The sequence below is a fragment of the Bactrocera neohumeralis genome, chromosome 5, assembly GCF_024586455.1.
Source record: "Bactrocera neohumeralis isolate Rockhampton chromosome 5, APGP_CSIRO_Bneo_wtdbg2-racon-allhic-juicebox.fasta_v2, whole genome shotgun sequence".
Classification (NCBI taxonomy): Eukaryota; Metazoa; Arthropoda; class Insecta; order Diptera; family Tephritidae; genus Bactrocera; species Bactrocera neohumeralis.
In genome coordinates, this window is record NC_065922.1 from 17014543 (window position 1) to 17039314 (window position 24772).

The 24772-nt window shown below is 37.9% G+C and overlaps 1 protein-coding gene and 2 long non-coding RNA genes across 5 annotated transcripts in view; 1 reads left to right on the forward strand and 2 right to left on the reverse strand.

Annotated features, from left to right (window-relative positions):
* Positions 1-7769, reverse strand: part of LOC126760703 (uncharacterized) — a 57211-nt gene extending 49442 nt beyond the window's left edge. For both annotated transcript variants that reach the window (XR_007667242.1, XR_007667243.1), the window contains exon 1: positions 7044-7769. This is a non-coding gene — a long non-coding RNA (uncharacterized LOC126760703). The remainder of the gene's footprint in view (positions 1-7043) is intronic.
* LOC126760680 (mannosyl-oligosaccharide alpha-1,2-mannosidase IA) overlaps positions 1-24772 on the reverse strand; it is a 325234-nt gene that overhangs the window by 288355 nt on the left and 12107 nt on the right. The window lies entirely within an intron of this gene.
* Positions 16614-18284, forward strand: LOC126760700 (uncharacterized). Of its 2 annotated transcripts, none has more exons than XR_007667239.1 (3): positions 16614-16924; positions 17005-17112; positions 17241-18284. It is a non-coding gene; the product is annotated as an uncharacterized LOC126760700 (long non-coding RNA). The 2 variants fall into 2 exon arrangements; XR_007667240.1 differs by having other exon boundaries at positions 17021-17112.

The following is a 24772-nucleotide window of genomic DNA, read 5'->3' on the forward strand; positions in this document are numbered from 1 at the left end:
GAAGCGATGCACCGAATGCAGGGCTATCGCTCACGTTAAGCCACTGCTTGTTTGTATATTGGTATATACACATATACAACAACAAATTTGGTATGCACACATTTAGTGTCAAGCTGAGCGACGTGTGTAAGCACATACTTGCCGCACATAACCAAGCAACATACACGCATGTGTGAGTATGTATGTATGTATGACTGCCTTAACGACCCACGATGCAACGAGCTGCACTTAAGCTGGCTTAAAGTGTTAAAGGATAACATTGGCAAAAGGATAATAATGTGTATGCATGTGTAATATAGCTAAGCGATCAGGTGCTAGGCAACGCCAGCGTTAGCACACACCCACCAACACAGAATCGAAGGCGCACACACACTCACGCCACTTTACTTTTGTGCAAAGAGCGAGCGCAGGGCGCGTGTTTGCATATCAGCAGGTGAGTGTCACTGCAAGCATACGCCGAGTTGTTGCATTGCCGCTGTGGTTCTTGTTGTTTATAATGCTGGCATATAGCAAATATAAATAAGAGCACAGGCACGTGCTGTTGCATGTATCTATGCATATATGCCACTCACTTGACCAACGTTCTGAGGCGCCGTTTTCTTTACACTTTCGATTGCAGTTTTTGCCTGCGAGTCGAAGTGAAAATATTTGCTTGACTCGAGTTACTTTGCTTAGCAAATGTGAGCGTTGCACAAACTCTAACGGCCTTCTGCCACATACCAAGGTGTATGCTTGCCTTTACAGCCTTCTTTTACTTGCTTATCGAGTAAATAAACATAAAATTTCACAAGTTTAGGATTTCTATTGAAATTCCTGCATTTCACCATAGTTTTAGTCAACTTTGCTTGCTGTCTACTTCTACCTGCTTTTGGCAAGTTTCAGCCGTTGCTATCAAACTGTGAAGCTGACTGAGTGACTGGCGGGCTTCCATTTCACTAGCCAGCATCTCGAAAGTTTCTAAAAATTCGAGTTTCGTTTAATTTTGTTGTTGTTGTGATATGTTGTTGTTGTTATAATATGTTGTTGTTGTTATGATATGTTGTTGTTGTTATGATATGTTGTTGTTGTTATAATATGTTGTTGTTGTTTTGATATGTTGTTGCTGTTATTTTGATATGTTGTTGTAGTGCCATATATTGTGTACTTAACTGCCAGCCCGTAAACAAGCAATTAAATGGAAACGAACTAGGCGAGTGCCGCATAGAACCGTTTCTTTTGTAAACCCTGCAGGGTTCGGATAATCGATGGAAGTATTTTTTCAATTAGACTACCGGCAGGACAACATAAATTTTCCTAAAACATTTTTATGTTTACTTTTTGTTGGAGTTTTTCATTTGCACTCGTACGCTAGATTTAGCTTAAGCAACACCATTAAATATGCAGAGTTGCTCCCATAAAAAAAAGAACAAAAGAAAGGAAAAAAAGGTATCAAAGTGAAGCCAATGGAGAGGAAGGATAGAAAATATGTGCAGAGTTCTCAAGTATTTTAATTTGTGAGAAAAATTGTAGTGAGTTGTTTGCTAAATAGAGAATCAGTAAGACAAGAGTAAGCTCGCCGTTTTTTATAATACATTATATATATTTTTTTTGAATAGTGGCAACTCTTTTAGATATACAATGTTTGTTAATGTCCTTAAGAGTAAAGGCTGACACCACCGCCGTCCAAGAAGTGCCTTAGACGAGACAAGAACTGAGATGAGTAGGTCCTTGTGGCATTTACTATAATTATCATATAAAGGAGCGCAAATTCGGGATTCGTAGTAGGAGAGAGACTCCGTCGCCGAGTCCTGGCATTCACCCCGGTGGATGAAGGTTTAGTCATAATCCGCCTCAAGGCGAAGTTCTTCAGCATATCGATGATTTGCGCCCACGCCCCGACGGAAGAGAAGGATGATGTGACCAAAGATGTCCTCTATAAGTGCTTGGAGCGCACCTACATATGAGAGCTCTCCACGTGCTTGGTTACTTTGACGCCAGAGTGGGCAAGCAAGGTATATTTGGCACAACAGTCGGTAAATTCAGCCTCCTTCAGCCTCCATGAGGAAATATCCCAAAATGGATTGAGGCTGTTCGACTTCGCCAAGGCCCGATATATGGTTATCTGTGATACTAGATTCCTGCATAGAAAAATTCATCAAGCTATCTATCTCCGAACCCAAAAGCCATCAACCAAATCGATCATGTTGAGATAGAACGATGAAGGTTGCCAATTCCAGTAGAAAGAAAACAGACTGCCTACCTCGCAACATTAGAATCGACCACAACACATGCGGGATGGGATAGATAATGCTTGGAAATTCTACGAAAAGATGCGCCGACTAACAGAAGGTTTCAAGACCGAAGCCTTCTCTTGTAGAATTCCCAGAGGTGATCCAGTGCTTGATGCCCAGAGCATACTGAAATTATGGAGGGAACACTTCTTCAGCCTGTAGAATGGCAGTGAACCCATAACACCAGGAGATGGTGAACCCGATTCCCCAATCGATGACGATGGAGAGGATATTTCATTCTCCCAATCATGGAGAAGTTCGAGTTGCAATTACTCGTCTGAAGAACAAGAAAGCGCTGGACCCCGATAGATAGCCGGCCGAGCTATTCAAATACGGGGACAAAGAACAGAAGATTTCAAGACCAGAGCATTCTCTTGTAGTATCCCAGGGGTGATCTAGTGACTAATGCCCAGGCATACTGAAATTATGGAGAGAACACTTCTCCAGCCTGTTGAATGGCAGTGAAAGCACACCACATGAAAATAGGATCATCACCCACCACCTCTTCGTCCATTTCAAAGCTGCTTTTGACAGCTCGAAAAGAAACTATTTACATTCCTCTATGTAAGGTATCCCCACAAAGCTAATACGGCTGTGTCAATTGACGTTGAGCAATACCAAAAGCACCATCAGGATTGGGAAGTATCTTTCCGAGCCGTTCAATACCAAACGAGGCGAACTACACCGAAATGTAATTAAATTTTAAATAAATAAGATCTGTCAACAATTCTCCCCTTTTATTTGCCAAAAATATGCTTGTGTCCAATATGCCCACTGGACGACTACTAAAAATAAATCAGTGTCCCCAAACACAAAAACACATACTGACATACATATGTACACACACACACAAGCACAAAGCGAAGTCACAATAAACACCAGTTAAGCGCAAACAAACTGAGAAAGAGTCAAGTCGAACTTGCGAAGATGTGAATTTTATTGCAGCAAAAGTTATTGGCCTTTAAGGGAGCAAAGTTGTAACTTAATAAATTGCAAGTTTTAAGCAGACAGCCACTGTCAAATTGCGTGCGCACTTGCACTAGTCAAGTACTTTTGGCATTTTTTTTTGCGCTCCACAAACTTATATTTATTTAAGTTTTCGTAGAAGATACAAATTGATTGCTCTGAAAATGTCCATGCAAGTGAGTTAACTTTTATGAGTAGAGACAGTAATGAATGAACATGTTTATGGTATGAGTTTATGTCGTGATTGCAGCAACAAAAAAAGTAATTTTTTACGGAGTAGTGAAGAAGAATTTTCGGAGCTTTTAAGGTCCATAGAAAGGGAGATAGAAATGTGAGGTTTCGGTGTGTACAACTAACTCAACAACTGACTAATGACAGCTACAACAAATTAGACCGTTTTCGATTCGCTTATTCGCTGCTTGCTCGGCTGTTTGAAAAAAATGTAATGCTAACAATTATTAAGTACAATAAGAGATTATGTGAGTATATCATATCTTCTTAATCATGCCAATTGTATGTTCGATTCGCGCCTACAAATTAAGTATATTTGACCTTTTGTTAAAAATATTTCCTAACGATGAACTAAAAGCCGAAAGAGGCTTTGGAATTTAATTTTTTATAATTAGTATAATGAGAATTTTGAATATATATGTATATAATATAAGGGATTTTAGATGAAAAATGTTGATAAAATATATGTAATAATTCACGAAACAATTTTAAAGACTTATTATAGAATATTTTTCGCAACATTTGACACCACTGAACGTTCACCTATAAAACTCATCAAAAATGTTCCAATGAGACAGACGTCATGTGTTTGAAAAATGAAGTAAAATATTTGCGAATATCCTTTAGGTTTTAAGCAATCACATATGTAGTGTACACTGGTGAATTTGTTTATTCTGAAGTGTCGCATAACCTCTTCATAAATAATATTTCACGGGAATTCAGCTTACAGAAAGTTTATGGATGTTAGATTAAGCTTTCTCGTCCACTGCTGTAAAGGCATCTCAAATTGATTGATCAAATAAATCTTTAAGAAGTAACGGTTTTTTTAACAGGGACGCCGCTCTTTTGACATTTCTCTTCAGTAAAATTTTTTATTTCATTATGGAAAGATAGATCCAACAACCGAAGTTATTAAAAGACTGAAATTATATTTTGAGCGCTACGTCCAATTTATGGTCGTCTTCGTTCAGATCAACCATTGAGCGTCTAGTCTTCAGTAAAATTTTTTGCAAAATGTTCCTGTGCCAGTATGGAAAGATACGTTATTGGTCAGGATGGTCCTAATTACAATCTGAAAAATGGACGAAATCTTATGGTAACCCCGCCTCATATAACAGTATCATGAAAAAATACTAAAAGCGCGCTAAATGAATAACTAAATACGCCAGAGACATTAAATTTGACGCAGGCATGGTATGAAAGTGCTCTATGGGAGCGGGGGTAAAAATTCGACGATAGGCGTGGCACCGCCCACTTTTAGGTGAAATCACATATTTCGAGTTTCGTCCGACCGATTTCTATAAAATTTGGTACCTGATATTCCTGTGACACTCTTATGTCACAGTGTGAAAATGAGTGAAATCGTATGACAGCCATGCCTACTATCCAAAAAACAATTTTAAATTCCACTTGATTCTTTCACTTTACAGTATACAAATCAAGAATGAATTAATATATCGGGATAAAACTTTGCACGAATAGTGTATTTAAGATGTGCCACATTATGACTAAAAATTGCGTAAATCGAACCCAAACTGTTCAAGCCCCTAGGTACTGAATGTGGGTGCACTGCTTATAGTTAACTTTTTGCTGAAAGTATCAGTCACTTTGCGACATATATAAGGTGCGTTCCAAAATAAACAGCACTCAAAAAAACAGAACAAATGGTTTTTTCGGCAAAATCAATTTATATTATTCAAAATAGTCTCCTTCTGTTTCAATACAGTTTTTTGCACGGTCCAAAAGCATGTCGAACGAGTGTTTTAGCTCGTTGTCCGGTATGGTCGCCAGTATGACGGTGCAAGCATTTTGAACAGCCTCTACGTCTGCATAACGCTTTCCTTTAATGGGAAAATGTATTTTTCCGAAAAGACAGAAGTCGCACGGTGCCATATCAGGTGAATACGGGGAGTGGTTAATGGCTTAAAATGTGATTTTTGGTGAAATAATCGTCCTCCGAATGTTGGATTCTGAGCAATTTTTAGTCGTCAGTCAATTTGTGCGGAACAAACCGTGCACACACCTTTCGTAAGCCAAATGTTCGGTCAAAATGCGATAAATCAATGTTTTGGAGATGTTCAATTCCATTTCCATGAATTTCAATGATGATTTCGGCTGATTTTTGATGAATTCACGCACAGTTTCAATGGAATTTCCGGTGATCACGGATTTTGATTGGCCCACATGTTGATAGTCATTTATGTCCTCACGACCACTTTGAAAACGTTGAAACCACTCTTGCACTTTGCATTGCGGGAAAGGCAATCATCGCCATAAACTTGTTTCATCAATTGAAACGTTTCGGTAAAAGTTTTATCATATAAAAAAAAAAAAAATTAATGTGGGCTGTTTATTCGAAGCTCATTTTCGCACCGATAACACAAGCATACTGACACTTAAAACGCAATAACTTCACTTTTAATCGATGAAATTACATAAAATTCTCACTGGACAATCGATAAAGATAGCAAATTCTAACGCACCAGTCGACATATAGATGGCGCTAGATTGAAAGAGTCTTGTTTACTTTGGAACGCACTTTGTAATCTCCGAAGAAATTTTTAAGGTTGAATTATTAGAGTCTAAACTGAAATATCAAAATCAAGTTCTTGTGTGGAAAGCTTTTTCATTTGACAAGGTATCTTCAGGAAATCTGGGCTAAATTACTGTCCGAGTCAACGGTACAATTTCCGGACATATTATATTTTCCAGATCGGACCACTATAGCATATAGCTGCCATACAAACTGAATTTTCAAAAAAGTTTCGTAAGCAAACTTTGGCTGCACCGAAGCTATAATCGTGATTTCCATTTTTATTTTTTGTTTTTAGATTTGAGATAATTATAAGCGAAAAATTTTAATTCAACACCAAAGAACTTCTTTCGGAGCACCTCATGACGATAAGCTACGAAGTCAAAGAAATCTAAAATTTTTTCTGTATATGTATATTTTCTTATTTATTTATTTAATAAAGAACATAGAAAAACGTTTTTTTTCTGACTTGCAGCTGGTTATATCTCCTTAAGGAAGAACTTTCATGGCATTTGTCTTTAAAGCATCAAAAATACCTCAAAGGAATATAAAGGCTAATACAGGTGCTTCACGAAATAGTTTTCTTACTATTACCAAGGAATTTTCGTAATATACTGTTAGTTGTTTGGAATTTGGGCGCAGGTATAAAGACTTTACAAATAGTCGGTTCAGATACTTAAACAAAAAAATTTTTTAATATTTTTTTGAACAAATTTTTAGTAAAAAATACAAAAAAAATTATTTTCTGCCTGAAACTTATTCTTTGTAAGTTCAAATCACAAAATATACTTTTCTAACCAGATTACCAACAACCACATTATCAAAGCCATTCTTATGCAGCTTATCAACTATAAATATCGCCGTTTGATTGCTAAACAATGGAGAACATTTCAAATGCCGTTAGCGTTTATGTAAATATAAACTGTCTGGTACGTGCTGGAAGTAACGCTACCAATCTGAAGCTTCAATTGGCACAGATACACGCTGCAAGTTGCCAAAAAGAAGTTACTAAAATTATTTACACACACACTTTGAACACTTACACAATACCGTTATGCACACATGTACGTTTGTATATTTGTAGGCAAGAGCAAAGCGACCAAGTTATCGTTAGGTATTAAGGGAAATAAAACTTGCGCGCGCGTTTCAGACGTCCCCAGAGCCGCTGGAGAAGTACACGATAGGCGTGTAGGCACAGCAACAGTAGAGAGTGAAAGTGAAAAATAAAGGAGAAAAAACCGAAGCAGAAGCAGATGCAGAATGTTGCGTAAACTGCTGTCACTTAAGGAGCACAACAATAACAAAGGCGAGCGTGTCACATTATCGTTGCTGGATTTTTCTCTTTGCACAAAATTCTTTTCAAAATATTAACACACATTTTCGTGACACTTTTTCCTCCACGACTCTTTATTTGCTTAATAGAATTTTGCACGCTTAACAATCACATTGCAACCGGAGCTACAACAACGCGCGCGGGTGCAAATGCAGCGAAAACTTCACATTGGCTGCAAGAAAATGAAGTTGCCACACGCACCGCCGACAACAGACACACAAACAACTACAAACGCGAACGCGCGCGTACACAAGGTGCTACGTGGCGTATGAGTGTTAAAAAAAAAATCGCCTGCACTCTTTCAAATGTGTGGACCGTGGTATCAATTTGCTTTGGTATTAGTGGTATTTTTGTGCTGCTGCTGCTGCTGCTGTTGCACGCTGCTTCAGCAGTTTCACGAACGCGTGACGGCCGCTTTTTCGCACTGTAGACAACAACTAACGGTAAACAACTGAAAGCATCGACCATCAAATACCGCGTCGAAGCCAAAAATACGATACGACGACGAGGCAAAGCGAAGCGAACGCCGCAACAACAATCAAGACAAGCAAAAACATACAAAATACCAATGCGAAATATAGACACACGCACACTCACACAGTCACAGGCCAGTTCTTGCAACAGCGATATAGTATATGAGCTCGTCGTCGGCGCTCGAAGGATGTGCCGAAGCCAAGTGTAAGCCAATACAACAACAGCAAAGTTGGCTAGGCAAAAATAGCTGAGGGTAAGCAGAGCGAGCAAGAAGCGTGGTGGCCGCAGCAGTTACGAAGTGCCGACAGTGCAACTCTACAAGCATACATAGTTGATTACCAATAGTACCATCAGCAACGAAAACACAACACAGCCATATACTACAATAAGCAGTACTAAATAACGGTAGCCGAAGTTAATGCGTAATCCCGTTAGAATCACCCAACACTGAAATAGCTGCTGGGAAATTGTGCGGCCCATTGGCTGCAAAGCGCTAAGTAGGCAATACTGTACAACGACTGAAAGCTTTCAGATGGTTTTGCCGCCAAAAGCTAAGTTCGAAAAAGCTCGACTATTGGTGATAGCAATTCGAAATGAGGCAGAGCTTTTTCACAAATATGATGTGCATTTGTAGTGGCGCTCAAGAAATAGACGTATATGCCTACATATGCATTTACTAGTATTGAGAGCGCCAGCACTGCATTACCAGCACGAGAATAAAAAAAGATAGTAAGCTTGGCTAGAAAAAATTCAAAAATAGTAAAAGATAGGCATAAAGGTATTATTAAAAAAAAATATGTTTCATTAATAACCGAAATCTTTGTTGGCTTGGGATCAAATAGGGTTTTCCATATATTTTCTTATCACATTTTCCTATTACATTGAGATATTATATTTCATTTAATGAACCGACTGGTTCTTCGATTCTAAAAAAGAGTTTAAAATTCTTAATATGAATAATCAAAATCTGCTTTATTCCAAATACGGTTCGACATCCTTCGCAAGGTAGTCACAAAGCTATTATTTTTAGCTTAAAGAAACAACTGAGCCAACAAAACCAACCCAGTGCCACCAAATTGGATGAAAAATTTTGCCGACTACTTTATCTTCGACCTCATTCACTTCGTTTCCTAAGTGACCTGATCCGAGCACAGTTTTTTTATTCCTAGATAAGGGCGTTATGTTGTCAAAGCATTCTTGAAATAATCTTGGATCCAAAATGTCTGCTGTAGAAAACCTGATTTGTCTATTGTCTATTAACTACCCAAAATAGGTTTGACGACAACTCTGATATTACTCGTCTGATGCTTAGAACTTTGGTTCCAAAAAGTCTGGATTCAAAAATACCCTTACCTCCTCGATCGGTGTATCCACTGAATAGTATATGTATCTAGAGTCATTGGAATGAACTATAATATTTGTCTATAAATTTTCTTTTGAAGCAGAATTTTTACATAAAGTCAAAGCAGTCACCATTCATTGACCCCCAATTCAAAATACTAATAACATATGCAGTTTAAGCACTCTCAATGCTTCGGCTTGGTACATAGAGGTTAAGTATGTTATGACAGATTTCAACAGACTTTCTTAAAGTCCCAAATGCGACTGAAATGTCTATAACAGGATTTCGGACGACTGTTGTCTACCCTGTTGTTATTTCACGCACCTTATATCTACCTCCAAATAAATAATGGGACACACATACATATTACTATGTGTGAGATCTTCTGCAAAATTTCGCACCTTTTTATTCTAATTATTTTTGCTTTCTTTCGTTATGTCTACCAAATCTGCGTGAATAGAAATCGTTTATATTATTTCTCATTCAAATCGGTCATTGAGGCCAATTGCTCAAACAATTAACACACTCGAAGCGACTTCTTAACATATTCCATACATTCTTTTCTGCTTACTTTAAAAATTTCCAATGGTAAATAAAGCCAAAAATAATGTTCTTTCGACCTTACACAGTTTACTATTTGTTTAGTCTAGAACTAGCGTTGAGAAGCACAACATAATTGTTAACTTTGCCAGCGCTCTCTTGTCTGCTCTTGCAATGTAACGAAGTGTCGATAAAGCAGTGCACGAAGTACTCTACTGTTGCAGATGGTAATATTTGTTGATAATTTTCACTGTTTATTTTGTACTCTTTGGAGAACATGTGCGGCGTGAAGAAACAATTAGTTAAAATATGCTAAAAAATAACTCAAATGCTTACAAGAAGAGATAAGCGTAAAAAGCAATTGAATAGAATGGTTTGTAAATATTTGTGCTGAGGAAGAGGTTTCATTTCTTATCAATATATATCATTTTTTAATATTTCAAAACATTAAGTACCATATTATTTAGAATTAAGCTGTTCATTGTGGTGATGCGGATTTAATAAGAAAAAAAGAAATGGGATAAAAATTAAAAATGTTTTAGAAATACTACTGTGAGCAAAAAATAGTAAGACTTTGTTCATTACTTTAAAATGCTTAGTGTATTCTTTAAAATCTATGTCGTCGCCCTCAAAGTAATCTCCCTCCAAAAAACACCTGTGCCAACGTTTTTCCTAGTTCTTGAAACAGTTGTTGAAGTCAATTTCCGAAATTAATTTCAATACGCGTATAGATTCACGTTTAATGTTTTCAATTGCCTAAAAACTCATTCTCAGGAGCGCTGTTCTTCAATGTTTTTCACTGCCCCTTTCGATATGCCAACAAAGCCAGTAAGATCTCTGATTGTTAATTATCAATTCTCAACCACCAATTCCTTTATTTTATTGACGTGTTAATCATCGGTCGCCGTTGCGAATACATTTGAGCGTTTGGCCAAAAAGTCTATATTCTAGCATTGCCGTTTCGTACCAAAATATTAATCAAAATGTGTAGAGTCAATCCATAAGAGATATTGAGATATTCTAAAACCTATTTGATGCCAACACGACGATTTTCAAGCACTATTTCTTGAACTTTTTCGTAAGTAAGACAAGTGGATAAGGGACTTGCATGAGGCAAGTTTTCAATGACTTCACGACCTTCACAGAATGCTTCGTGCCACTCACATACTTGGGCTAGTGATAAAGTAAAATCCCCTAAATACTACTACGAATATTATCAATGCTTCTGTAGTCAACAAACCAATAAAAGGAAAGCGCCAAAGTTGTCATTGCTTATAGTTTCAATCAAAAGAGATTTAAGAAGTTACATACAAACATATTTGATGTGAAAATAATTCATAATTGACGACTGACACAAATGATAATGTAAGAGGTAAGTAAGAGCTAAGTGCGGTTGTAACCGAACATTTCAAAGTCTTGCAAGCTGGCAAGGATTAAAGCCAGGGAAGTACTTTCAGACTTGTTAGTTATATGGAGTCTAGGGCGAGTTTTCAACCAATTTTATTCACTCTTAGCACAAATATGCACCGTTAGAGGAAAAATACGCTCACTCAATTTTATTTGGTTAACTCACACATTGGCCGATATATGCGATAAAAGAAATTCGAAAAGATTAAATAAAGCTTAAAATCGCCCCTTTCCAACACTATATGGTATGACACAATGTGATTGGTAGCACTGGAGATGTACGACTACAACGACATCTATTGACAAAAACACGAAAAGTCTTTTTCGACTAAACAATATTAGGTATATAGGGGATAAGGAAGTATTGACCCGATTCAACACATTTGTAGCACACAGGCATACTACTGTCAGGAAAGGATTATCTCTGAATTTCAATTATAAATCTCACACATGGACCGATACTTTCGGTAAAAAGTCAACTATGGGCTCTGGGGTCCTTATATTCCATACCTTGGGGCTTGAACAGTTTGGGTTCGATCTACGCAACCGTTACGTGAACTAAACTATTATACTCTGCAGCAACATCATGCAAGAGTATAAAAAAAGAAGTAGTAACAATAAATTATACTTGATATAAAAAGTATATTGTAATATTTACCTTTTCTTATGACAATGATTTATATAACTTATCATCGTAAGAGCTATTAGAAAGATAACAGCACTTTGTTTTGTATGTGAAGACTCACCTGAAAATATAAAGAAAAATGTAAAAGTTTAGTATTGACAAGAAAAAAAGTAAAAGCAAAAAAATATAGAAATAACATAGATATACACAAGCTTCGATATTTCACAGAAAAATACTGTGCCCACATACCAACCCCCACTATCAAACATTTATAGTTAATAAATCCTAAAATCGGCGCAAAAACAATTTATTTACATACATATAATTATAATTATACTTATAATATATGTATATTTATTTCATGAATTCAACTTTATCTTCAATCTGTATTTATTTCCATATCAAAAAGCAATTAAAACAAAATAAAGTATCATTATTAAAAAACATTAAAAATAAAAATAATTGAAGTGCTTTTATGGCTAAGTTTATTTATTTAAACTTCAATCCCAAATTGCACTTGAAATGAAGTTGCGAGCAAATATGAATGTGAGGTGACACCTCCTGTTTTCACAACAAAAAATCCAAATCGGATACTTCATACGAGTGGCTGTGCAATAAACCGACAAGTAGCAAAGCAATGTGTGATAATTATTGTTTGCTGTCAAATAATTTATGACAACAATTTACCGCTACAAAAGCGGTATGTTATATTTATGTGCTCTCCGCGTTGTTGGGGCAACCTTAATAAAATATGATGAGTATATAAATCAAAAGCAATTACTACAAATTACAGCTGTCGGCAGATTAATAAAAATTCGGTAGCTAAAAGATTGAGAGATGGTTCATTATTTCGAGTACATGCATAGGTTTTTTGGATGTAAGGAATTTACTCCTTACTTTAATATATTTTTGGTACAAATAAGATATTTAAAACCAAAAAAACACGCACACAGTTTACAAAAACAAAATATTTTACAGCCGATTTTTAGGCTAATTAATGTTGATATTATTTTGGAATGTGGAGGTTGTCTCTGAATTAATTATGGAACGTATTTAACAATTTAGAGATCTTGAAAAAAATAAATCCCAACACAATTAAACTCAGGAGGAGTCTACTCATATAGTCGTTGAGGACTCTGAAATTCTACGAAGAAATTCAAAGTGGATGCACATAAAATCTGATGCCATTGAGATCACAGTAAACTTCTTCAGAGATACTTCAAGGAGAAAAGGAATGTATACAACGTTAACTTTTACTTTACTTTTGCCCCCATATTCGATCATTCGGCCTACGTTTGCGAGGAAAAACGATGATAGAAACTTAATACCGGTTTTATTGTTGTAAGCGAAGTGATAAATTCTAGTAAAATCATCGTTACGTCTTATAATTGGTTCCTACTTTTGAGAGACTACGATACTTTGACGGAGGATGGAGTCATGAGTAGAAGTTCAAGCAAGTGAGGCAAGTTTTCTGAGCACCGTTCACTTGGGAGTGGCCATAAACGATTCTTTTACATATGGCTCAAGCAGACGACTTCCGGTCTAAGACCAAGTATCCTCTAGGTAGCCAAAAAAAAACATTCGTTTGAAGTCGAGCTAAAGTTAGAAGCCGAGCTAAAGTTAGAAGGCGAATCATCCCTCCCCAGGGTTGTGCGCTGGGTTTGGGACCCGCCACTTAAAAAACACCTCCAATGAAGAGGGCGCAACAGCCTCGGATAAGAGACCCATCTTTTGATGACGACCACTGCAAACGTATAAAGGATTACGCCCTGGATTATCCGGTCCCTTAATTTGGAAGGTGCCGCTGCCAAGCTAATGGGTGCCCTCGTAAAAATAAAGGCTGGCATCAGAAGGCGTTGAAAAAGTGCGATGGACGGGACAAAGACTGAGACGAGTAGGTCCTTGTGGCATTTACTTCAGTGGCCAGTGGAGAATTCAGTTCGTGAAAGAGTTCAGTTCGTGGTGGAAGAGAGACTCCGTCTCCGAGCCCTGCCATTCACCCCATAATGAGCATCAAAGCGAAGTTCTTTAACATATCGCTGATTTGCGCCCACTCCCTGTCGGAAGGGAAGGACGATGTGACCAAAGATGTCTTTTATGTGCGTTTGGAGCGCACCTATGAGAGCTGTCCGGCAACGATGTCAAAATCGTGCTTGGCGATTTCAACGCCAAGCTGGGCAAAGAAGGTATATTTGGCACAATGGTCGGTAAATTTAGCCCCCATTATGGAACATTCCAAATGGGTTGAGGCTGATCGACTTCGGCGCAGCCCGAAAAATGGTTATCTGTAGTACTCCAGCACAGGAAATTGCATCAATCTACCTGACTGCGTCCAAATCGAAAAGCCATCAAACATATCGGACATGTTGTAATAGACGGAAGACATATCTCCAGTTTTTAGACGTGCGTACGCTCCGAGGTCCCAAAATTGAGTCCGAATTCTATCTTGTTGCATCGAAGATACGCACCCGCCTCTGTGCAGCAAAAGAACGCACGTCAACAAGCTTAAGAAAATTTGACTTCGAGAAGTTGCAAACACAACAGACAACAGAACTGCTTCTTGCTTGACTTGCACTCCAGTTCCCTGAAAGCATTCATCAGCAACTATCAGGGAACTGTGGGACGGCATTTCAAGCTCTTCACGTACAGCTGCAAACAAAAAAATTGGTTTTCGGAAAAAGCAAACAATACACCACAACAAAAATTCTAGGAAAAGATGCGGCGAGTAACAGAAGGTTCATACTCATAACCAGAGCATACTCTTGTAGGGCCCCCAAACGTGATCTAGTGACAGATGCCCAGAGGATATTGAAATAATGGAGGGAACACTTCTCCAGCTTGCTGAATGGCAGTGAAAGCATAACACCAGGAGATGGTGAACCCGACTCCCCGATTGATGACGATGAGCTGACGTTCCATTGCCCGACCATGAAGAAATTCAAATAGCAATTAGCCGTCTGAAGAACAACAAAGCTTTGGGGAACGATATATTATCGGTCATGAACAAGCATGCCCGAAATTTATGTGTGCTTTGCTCAATTCACAAAAAGGGAGACCCCACAATTAGCGTCAATTACCGTGAGATAAGCCTCCTCTCAACATTGCATCTAATTTTGGGCACGAAATGCTAGACTCGCGTCTAAATAGCTGAAACATTTGCTCTAAAACGATGTCGAGTTTAGGTATCAATAGAGACGCTTGACAACGTAGCTGAGAACCTTACATTCTGCAAACACATCATTACTAGTGACGAGACGTGGGTTCATGAATACGACGTTGACTCAGACATTAAGTGAACATGATACTTGAACATAATGTGGTTTGTTGTTAAAAATAGCTCAAATCGCGCACCTAACTCCATATTATAGTATTTAGATAGCTTGATACAATTATAACGGGCAATATGGAAGGTTTCTTAAAGAAATTAAGTAGACTTATTTTATTGACCATAGCATAACATGGTCTAATTCAGCACTGAATGATCTAAAAATATACATATTTAATTTATAAAAAATGAGATGGTGTACATTTGATTATTTACACTCATATTTCAATGCAAAATAAATCAGTTTGAGTCAGCAACTTATCACCAGTCAGCGTTGCATTCATGACATTCTAATGCGTGACAGGCAAACACTCAAAGCGACACAGTCTCTCAACAAAAGCAACAGTTGTCTACAAAGCGCCGCCATCAATGCAATGAGAAAAGCTAATAAAATGTAAGTATGTATATACATATGTATATGTATACTTATTTATAAGTATGTAGTAGGTATGATGGGTGGCAACCGGTTCACTCATTATTTCATTATGCGACAGTAATATTAGCAAAATCCACTGCAGTTGAGAGACCGAAGATTTTAATTACATTTCATTTCGTTAAAGTGATTTTCGTGTTTTACTTTTTCCTTTCGCATGAGAAGAAATAAATAAGTAAATATGCAGACAGCTGTGGTGGTGTATGTATGTAGTTGGCCCAATTTTCATTTTGTTTGCGTTCGAACCAACAACAAAAAAAAAGAAATAAAAATAACGTTGATGGTTGCGCCGAAGCAATAATGCCCTATACTTTTTAGAGCATGAATTTGGATAGTCGAAAAAGTCTCTTCGTATTTTGTCAATAGATGTCGTTGCAGTCGTATATCTCCAGTGCTACCAATCATATTGTGCCATAGCATATAGTGTTGGAAATGTGAGATTTTAAGCTTCGTTTAACCTAAAAAAAATTAAATTTGGGGAAGTTGAAAAAAAGTTACAGCTGTTCAAAAATGAGTGAAAATAATGAAGAAATCCGCTGTATCTTGAAAATTCTGTATAAAAAAGGGAAGAATGCCACGCAAGCCACCAATGAAATTTGTGAAGATTACGGAGACGATGCTGTATCAGTTCATGTAGCACAACAATGATTCACTCGCTTCGGTTCTGGAAATTTCGAAATTTTGATTTACACAGATGAAAGTTTTGCACTGATGGAGTAATGACTCGAGTGGAAAAATAGCAAAAAGTGGTCGACCAAAATGGTAAATATTTGTTTATTTATTTATTAGTAAAAATATACTATATTGATTAGGAATACGAAAAGACTTTTTCGACTACCCAATATAATATATTATATTACTCCGTTCAGGGTATAAAAATAAAAAAATACGCCACGTGAAAATGCAACAAAAGCGTGTGAATGCGGCGATAAAGGCAAAGCCAAGCAAAGTAATAATTTAGAGAGCATTTCAGTGCAAGCGAAGTATTTTGAAACGACTTGTAGGGCGACGATTGTGCATACATATATTATATGTATGTATATGTATATATCCATATATGTGTGTTTGTGTTCTCACCGCTCTATGTTTGCTGCGACAAAACTTAAATTGCATTTTCACTTTTGCGCTCGCGCTGTTTTAATTGCACTGTACTACAATTACCGTTGTTCGCTGTTGTGGCAATAACACGTGGAAAGAAAACAAAGGAAAGCAAGCAAAAACAACAGCTGAACAGATGACTACAACAATTGCATGATAAGCGTAATTTGCGAATGCAACAATGCGAATTAGTCGTATAACTCATTAATGAGATTCGCGGCAATGCAACGCTGCAGTGGCGGCAGCATCCGCAATTTTGACACGGCGGCGAGTCGTGCGAGTTGCGAAACTTCGGCGGTATTTTCGCATTGCGGCTGCTGGCCAATTGAAGCGCTTAATGGAATGCGGTCTGTATAAGTTTATTCATAATTACACATTTTCTTGCACATTTTTCATTATTCATTGTTTTTGTTTTTCATGGAAATAGTTTATTTTTATCACAGCTACGAAATTCTCCGCCGTTTCATTGTGTTCGTCGCGGTGTATTGCGATGGCAGCTGGAGAAATGGTTGCACATTTCGGAAAATAACATTTTGTAAGCAATGGTTTTCTCAATAAAGGGTGTATTTTTAGCGGAATAACACTTTCATTTCAAATAAAATATGAAAGAAATTATTGATCACTTTAAATTTATAATCTGATAATTACTTTTAATTTTTCCAGCATAGCCGACATTATATAGTCGTCGACGTATCCCAATAAGCCTAACGGATAACCAAAAGTTCGTCATAATGAAGTAATAATCCGCAATCACTTGTTCAAACCGTTTAATACTATCGATATATAGCGATAATATCGAATCAAAAAGCATCACCCATCTTGAGACCCAGCTTTCATTTTTGAATAACATTCGACTGAATAGACCGCGTCCAGCACGCAGTGAAGAAAGTATAGCAGTGTACACAAAAACCGACGAGAGTCGATTCGGCACAGTTCGCAGCAGCTCGGACTGACGTATGGAACTATTCGGCATATTTATGTCAAGATCTTCACTTCACTCTACGTGTTCTTGAAAAGTTCAAAGTAGATCCGACGTTTTCGAGTCAAATTTTGTTCAGCGATGACGCCCAGTTTTGGCTCAATGGGTACGTAAACAAGCAAAATTGCTGCATTGGGACGAAAGCAACCTGAAGAAATTCAAGAGCTGTCATTTCATTCAGAGAAAACAAAGGTTTAGTGTGGTTTGTGGGTCGGTGGAATCATCGGTCCAAAAATGATGCCGGTAAGAACGTAACCGTCAATGGCGACCGTCATCGCGCTATGATAACCGATTATTTGCTGCCTGAAAGTGAAGCTCGTGATCTCAGCGACATTTGGTTTCAACAATACGGCGCCACAACCCACACATTGCATCATTCAATGGATTTATTGAGAGAATACTTCTCTGTGAGCAGACCTTTTCACGTTCTGGGTCGATTGGCCACCAAGATCATGTGATATCACACCATTAGACTTTTTCCATGTAGGATATGTAAAGTCTAAAGTACATGCGACCAATCCTGCTCCGATTCAGGCCTTGGAGTAAAACATCACGCGTGTCATTCTCCAGTAACCAGTCGAAATGCTCGAACGAGTCGTCGGAAATTGGACTCAACGGATGGACCATCTGAGATGTAGCCGCAGCCAACATTTGAAAGAAATAATCATCAAATAAAAGCCAAAGAAAGTTCTTTCGAATGATAATAAACATGCAATATTAAATTTGAATATTTTTGTGTTTTTTTCTTAAAGAAAATAAAATTAAAAGTAAGTCAAATGGTTACCCTTTATATATATTATAATAGAAATGTTTTAGAAAATAATGAATAAAGTTAAAAATGTGCTAATAAAATATATTTTTGTTCACCGCGTACTTAGGAAATTCTATACCTCTAAAGAACTCCTGGATAAAGAGCACTCAATAAAAGTTCTGTCGGTTGTTTCATTTTGAAACAAATCCTATAGGGTGTCCTCTAGAATTCCTCATTCTTAATGCTAGGCAAGTCTTTAAACTAGACTTTATTTCATTATCCAGTCATTCAGCTGGTTTTGAAAGGAAACAACACGTTCTCACGGCTCAAAACTGCGAAGCTTTATTTCATTTTCGTTAGCAATAATTTACGAAAACTCACAAATGGCAATGGTTTTTTGATAATTGATAGTCCAACGCCAATTTTTTTAGATAAATTGTGTCAGAAGTAAAAAAGTATTAACTATTATATGCTTATAAATTTCTAAAACATAAGAGTTTCGAAATAATCTACAATTTCATCTCATTTCGATGGTGTATAACATTTTCTAGTCAAACTTATATGACAGATGCCTATAAGCAGTCAAATTTTGATCTTCGAAAAAAAAAATATTTTTATCAATAAACCAATATTGATTTTTGAAATATTGGTTTTTAAATTTTTAAAATATGGGCGTGTAAGAGTACTGCCTTTTAGTAGGTATAGTTATTTATATTATCGACTTAATTCCATTATCGAATTCCAGAATTCAAACGCTAGCCTTGAGTGTATGTTAAGTTATTCTCGTGCCAGAGAATTCAAAAAATTATATATAGTACACCCAACTCTTTTTTACACGCTTTCTTTCTACACGGATTTGAAGTTACACGGTTGAGACAATTTTTTTTGTAAAAAATGTTCAATCTACTAAGGTTTTTAAATCACTGTCTTATAATTATGTTTGTTTTTACCACACTTAGCACCATTGCTGAAATGAACATACATAGTAGTAACTGGGAAATCCCTTTATACGATAACTCTTACCTACGCATTTTGTTCGCATGATATTCACATTGCTGAAATGGATATCTCCAGCGATGATACCGACTTTAGTCCAGTTTATTGCAAACAATTGCGCTTGTTATCAAGTAGCGACAAATAATTATGTAGCAATGTAAATATTTTTTCCTTATTTCTATTCTAATTTTTCTGTTCTTAGTTCTGGATTAACAGATTTCTGTTGTTTTTTGCTTTATATACCAATTTTTCACCTGTATGAATTATGTATTTTAAGTTTTAATGCACAAAAAATGCCATATGAACATACAATTTGTAGGAATATCTGAATTTTTATAGTTTTAAAATTTTTTTACACGGTTTTTCGAAGTAAATATTGTTCTTTACTTAATCTTACACGGTTTTCAGATGACATGGAACGTATCCCCCTTTTTCTATAGGAAACGCCTATTTTTTTACAAGGTTTTTTTCCACGGATTTCTGAGAAACGTATTTACCGTTTAAAAAACAAGTTGGGTGTATTTAGTACTTACTTAAGTGCCAAAAATTCTACAATCTTTTTCTTAAAATATAAAAGCACAGAATATTTATGTATACAACTGCTGAGGATACGGAAATGTCAATACACTTATAAATATACAGATCACACGGTGCTGGGTTTGACATCAGCATTGCCGCGTGCGTCAAATTAAATAAAACTTAAGCATTTTGTATTGGCGTGAAAATCGCAAAGTGGTAACCAAATGTCACAACACGCTGACAAACGCCATCGAAATTTTCGGCACGCACCATCGCATGTCTAAGTGAAATTTAGTAAAATGTGCGCTGGATTTTATGAAACGGGCGGAACGTGTTTGTTCATATGTATGTATGTAAATAGAACTTTGATGAGTAGTAATAAATTTCAAAATGTGGGAAGAGAAAGATACAAATGTATATATGTATATTTTTGTCTTAATTATTTCTTTTTGATTTGAAATTAAAATTATGTATTTGGGGAGTAGGTTATAGTTCAATATGAATTTCAGAGGAATGTTATATACTGAATTTGGTTGAAATCGGGCGGGCAGGTTCCGACATATGTGATTTCACCTGAATGGTGGCGGTGTCGCACTCATAGTCCTATTTTTACATCGGCGCCTATAAATACATTTCATGACAACTCATGATTAGAATGTAATATCTGGCGTTTTCAGTTATTAATTTATCGAGCTTTTAGTAGTTTTTAAGAGTATCATTGTATGGGGCGGGGTTATCATCCGATTTTATCAATTTTTACAGTGCCCGTAACATTATATTTGAACTTAGCGAATTTGGTCGTTTTAGCTTCAATGATTTGAGATTAAAATTATGGAGGAAACACTTCTCCAGCCTGCTGAATTGACGTGAAAGCATAACACCGTGAGATGTCGAACCCGATTCCCCAAGCGATGACGATGGAGCAGACGTTCCATTGCCCGCCCATGAAGAACTTTGAATAGCAATTACTCGTCTAAAGAACAACAAAGCGGCGGGGTCCGATGGATTGCCGGCCGAGCTATTAAGACACGGTGGCGAAGAACTGATAAGAAGCATCAGCTCTTTGTAAAATATGGTTGGACGAAAGTATGCCCGACGATTGGATTTAAGTGAGCTCTGCTCAATCCACAAAAAGGGTGGCCCACAATCGCCGCCAACTACCGTAACATAAGGTTCTATCGAGCGTATTGTGTGAAAGATTAAAGCCCACCGTCAATAAACTGATTAGACCTGGAAAATCAACAACTGACCAGATATTCACCATGCGCCAAATTTTGAAAAAAGACCCGTGAAAAGAGGATCGACACGCACCACCTTTTCGTCGATTTCAAAGCTGCTTTTGACAGCACGAAAAGGAGCTGCCTTTATTCCGCGATGTCTGAATTTGGTATCCCCGCAAAACTAATACGGCTGTGTAAACTGACGTTGAGCAACACCAAAAGCTCCGTCAGAATCGGGAAGGATCTCTCCGAGCCGTTCGATACCAAACGAGGTTTCAGACAAGGCGACTCCCTATCGTGTGACTTCTTCAATCTGCTGCTGGAGAAAATAATTCGAGCTGCAGAACTTAATCGAGCAGGTACAATCTTCTATAAGAGTGTACAGCTGCTGGCGTTGCCGATGATATTGATATCATTGGCCTCAACATCCGCGCCGTTAGTTCTGCATTCTCTAGACTGGATAAGGAAGCGAAGCAAATTGGTCTGGTAGTGAACGAGGGCAAGACCAAATATCTCCTGTCATCAAACAAACAATCGTCGCACTCGCGACTAGGCTTCCACGTCACTGTTGACAGTCATTACTTCGAAGTCGTAGATAATTTCGTTTATCTTGGAAGCAATATTAACACCACTAACAATGTCTGCCTGGAAATCCAACGCAAAATAACTCTTGCCAACAGGTGCTACTTCGGGCTGAGTAGGCAATTGAGAAGTAAAGTCCTCTCTCGACGAACAAAACCAAACTCTATAAGTCACTCATTATTCCCGTCTTGCTATATGGTGCAGAGGCATGGACGATGACATCTGATGAGTCGACGTTACGAGTTTTCGAGAGAAAGGTTCTGCGAAAGATTTATAGTCCTTTGCGTAGTGGCCACGGCGAATATTGCAATCGATGGAACGATGAGCTGTACGAGTTATATGACGACATTGACATAGTTCAACGAATTAAAAGACAGCGGCTGCGCTGGCCAAGTCATGTCGTCCGAATGGACGAAAATACTCCAGCTCTGAAAGTATTGGACGCAGTACACGCCGGGGGAAGCAGAGGCAGAGGTAGACCTCTACGCCGTTGGAGAGATCAGGTGGAGAAGGACCTGGCTGGACTTGGTATCTCGAATTGGCGCCAAATAGCGAAAAGGAAACATGACCACCGCACTATTGTTAACTCGGCTGTAGCCGCGTAAGCGGTGTCTGCGCCATTAAAGAAGAAGAAGATTTGAGAGACATGTACATTAAACATATTAGAGGGCAGAGCAACGACCACTTTTTCAAAAAAAGTATCCATTGACGAACTCGTCCTCCATTTTTGTGAAGGAGCACGTGAACCAAGTTTTATTTAGATATAAGTTATAGCTTGCACAGACAGACGGACGAACATCCGGATTTTGACTCGCCTCATCATCATCTTGATCATTGTTATATATGTATATAACCCTCCCGATTAGTTTTTGGTGACACAAACGACCTTTAACTGAACAAAACCATTATACTCTGTAGCAACTTGTTGCAAGTGTATAATAAGAGTTAGGAAAGAAGTTGAAAAAATCTTTCCTTGTTGCTTCTAAAATACTTTATAATGTCATAAAAGGACGCTCTACTTGAATCTACTCGTAAAAGACCGAGAAAGACAGGCCGCTTTTATGTTGTTTCAAAATAATCCAAATACAAAACAAATTTCTTGGCGAGGAAGTTTGAAAAAATATGAAATCTGTTTTTAAAAAACTGTCTCAGTTGCTGCCGTTACTATTTTTCTTGGCGTAAATAACGGAAATCCCGTCATTACTGTGTAACATGAGTATTACAACTCTTAAACAGCAAGTGGATCAATTAAATGTTAAAAGCAAACGGTGGACCGTAAATTTACGACCACTTATAAAAACAGGAAGAAGAAGAGGGAACTAACTCTTTTCTTCCCGATAACCCCCTCTCAATTTTAGATTGATCTATAATTTTCAAATTTCAATGGAAAATTTTTCACAGAGAATCCAGCGAAACATAGAAAAGCTCACCTGTGCTAAAGCATATGCCTACCATCGGCAAACTTTCTCCTATAAACAAAAAAAAAAGAACGATTACGACACCCCAACCTGGCACTTGTTACCATTTACTTAGCTACTTTGTTATGCTAAGCATTTCCGCGCACAGCTCCACTATTAAAACGGCTAACGACACGCTCATGGCACCAAATTGCATTATAATAAGGCAGACATATTGATATTCATAAGTATATGTACATACATACCTACATATGTGTATGTATATAAGAATATAATTATAAGTGGTGGTCAACCGGTGGTCGGCACTAAATTTTAAATGCTAAAAATGATGACAACAGCAAAAACAATTATTTATATTTACGATTCGTTGGGCACATTGGAACCAAAGCTAACGGGGCCAATGGCCATTGACACGCTTCATAGCTTTTTTTGATTGCTGTCGCCCACGCTGCCCACCAGTAACGATGCTACATATGTATGTGTGTACATACACACACCTATATGGTACGTTAATAGGGCCAGAGCTACACCAAGTGCGCGTAATTTTTTGACAGCACAAAAAGTGGCAACGGCAACGCAAACAACGGCAATTACACGCCGAACAATTTTAGCCACTTTTTATGTTCATTCCTTTGTCGTTAGTCGGAAATTTCATTAACAGCGGCGAAACAATAAAAAAAAACGAAGAAAACATAAATTGGCGACTATTTGCCGTCAGCCGGTCACTAGCGGCCGGCAAACCACACACACAGCCCGCCAACTACCTCCTCACACGACGAGACACGAAACGATATGTAAACATTCGCGTAGGTACCGTTATAGTGCCAAGCAGCACTGTCAGCGCTTTTTGCCAAACATTTCTCCCCTCCCTCATTTTACTCACAAAGCATTGAGTGCGCCTAGTGGCGCGCAAGGGGCCTGCATATTGCTTTACGGCCGGGCAGCTTGTCGTGATGGAAAGTGTAAGTTCAGCGACATTCGACGGCATATTGGCCACATATTGTGCCAAGTGGTGTCGCAGCGCAACAGGTTGCTAACAGCTGCTTATCGCAATTGGCACTAACATCATCCGATTAATTCAATTGCAGTTCAATGTGTCGCACCGAAAAAGCTTGCCCCGGGGGATGGCTTAACGGCGCTTGCGGTGGCCTTTGTGGGAGATCACTGTGGCGCTGGCGAGAGTCGTGTAAACAATTTGTTGCAATAACTGTTACATATGTACATGTACATATTTAGATGTACTAAATGACGAATTGGAGGAAGCAGTTGTCATTTTAGGAATTCATTGAATTTTAATTGATATTTCAATGGGGCTATAAATAAATTGGAGCGTTGATTAAATTAATTGCTTTCGCTCAATATTTCGGTCTACAGAGTTTGTCCGGAAAGTAATAGGACTGAGTCGATTTAAAAAAATTTATTGAACCAATCGGGCGATGCAGCGTTGCCAGCGCGATTTCCAAGCATTGAAGGCGTCACGGAAGGCATTCTCCGGAATAGATTTAAGAGCCGAGGTGCATACTGCTTGGATCCCCTCTGTCGTCTCAAAATGCTTGCCTTTCATCGGTCTTTTCAGGCAAAGGAAACAAAAAAGTCCGGCGGGCCACATCTGGGCTGTAGGGCGGCTGCGAAAGCGTTGGGATGCCGGCCTTGGTTAAGTAGCATTTCACAAGAAAGGCGGTGTGAGACGGGCCGTTGTCGTGGTACAACTTCCAATCGGTTGCGATGTC